The sequence below is a fragment of the Tachyglossus aculeatus genome, chromosome 3, assembly GCF_015852505.1.
Source record: "Tachyglossus aculeatus isolate mTacAcu1 chromosome 3, mTacAcu1.pri, whole genome shotgun sequence".
Classification (NCBI taxonomy): Eukaryota; Metazoa; Chordata; class Mammalia; order Monotremata; family Tachyglossidae; genus Tachyglossus; species Tachyglossus aculeatus.
This window is the reverse complement of record NC_052068.1, coordinates 66,140,127-66,141,685: the sequence shown is the minus strand read 5'-3', so window position 1 is coordinate 66,141,685 and position 1,559 is coordinate 66,140,127.

Here is a 1,559-nt window from a genome sequence, read left to right as displayed (position 1 = left end):
GGAGTGTGAGTGTGAGAAGAGGAAAGTTGGGGGTTAATCTGGGAAGGCATCCAGAGGAGATGTGCCTTCTATCCAACCTTGGCTTCACAGACCCCATCCTCTCCTGGTTCTCCTCTTATCTCTCCAGCCGTTCATTCTCAGTCTCCTTTGCGGGCTCCTCCTCCCCCTCCCATCCCTTTACTGTAGGGATTCCTCAAGGGTCAGTTCTTGGTCCCCTTCTCATCTCTATCTACACTCACTCCCTTGGTGAACTCATTCTCTCCCACGGCTTCAACTATCATCTCTATGCTGATGATACCCAAATCTACATCTCCACCCCTGTTCTCTCTCTCCCCCACCCACCAGGCTCGTATCTCCTCCTGCCTTCAGGACATCTCCATCTGGATGTCAGCCCGCCATCTAAAACTCAATATGTCCAAGACAACTCCTTATCTTCCCTCCCAAACCCCGTCCTCTTCCTGACTTTCCCGTTACTGTAGACGTCACTATCATCCTTCCTGTCTCACAAGCCTGCAACCTTGGTGTCATCCTTGACTCCACTCTCTCGTTCACCCCACACAACCAATTCATCACCAAAACCTACCAGTCTCACCTCCACAACATCGCCAAGATCCACCCTTTCCTCTCCTTCCAAACCACTACCTTGCGGTTCAATCTCTCATCCTATCCTGACTGGATTACTGCATCAGCCTCCTCTCTGATCTCCCGTCCTCCCACCTCTCCCTGCTTCAGTCTATACTTCATTCTGCTGCCCGGATCATCTTTGTACAGAAACTCTCTGGGCATGTCACTTCCCTCCTCAAAAATCTCCAGTGGCTGCCAGTCAACCTACGCATCAAGCAAAAACTCCTCACTCTCGGCTTCAAGGCTGTCCATCCCCTCGCCCCTTCCTACCTCACCTCCCTTCTCTCCTTCTGCAGCCCACCCCGCACCCTCCGCTCCTCTGCCGCTAATCTCCTCCTGTGCTTCATTCTCGCCTGTCCCGCCGTCGACCCCCGGCCCACGTCCTTCCCGTGGCCTGGAATGCCCTCCCTCCACACATCCACCAAGCTAGCTCTCTTCCTCCCTTCAAAGCCCTACTGAGAGCTCACCTCCTCCAGGAGGCCTTCCCAAACTGAGCCTCCTTTTTTCTTTCCTCCTCCCCATCCCCCCGGCCCTACCTCCTTCCCCTCCCCACGGCACTTATATATATTTGTACAGATTTATTTCTCTATTTATTTTACTTGTACATATTTACTATTCTCTTTATTTTGTTAATGATATGCATAGAGCTATAATTCTATTTGTTCTGACGATTTTGACACCTGCCTACATGTTTTATTTTGTTGTCTGTCTCGCCCTTCTAGACTGTGAGCCCGTTGTTGGGTAGGGACCGTCTCTATATGTTGCTGACTTGTCCTTCCCAAGCGCTTAGTACAGTGCTCTGCACACAGTAAGTGCTCAATAAATATGAATGAATGAATATCTGTGCAACAGTTTCCTCATCTGTTAATGGGGATAAAATAGCCTGCTCCCCCATTCCTTTAGAATATGAACCTCATGTGGGACACCCTGAGTTT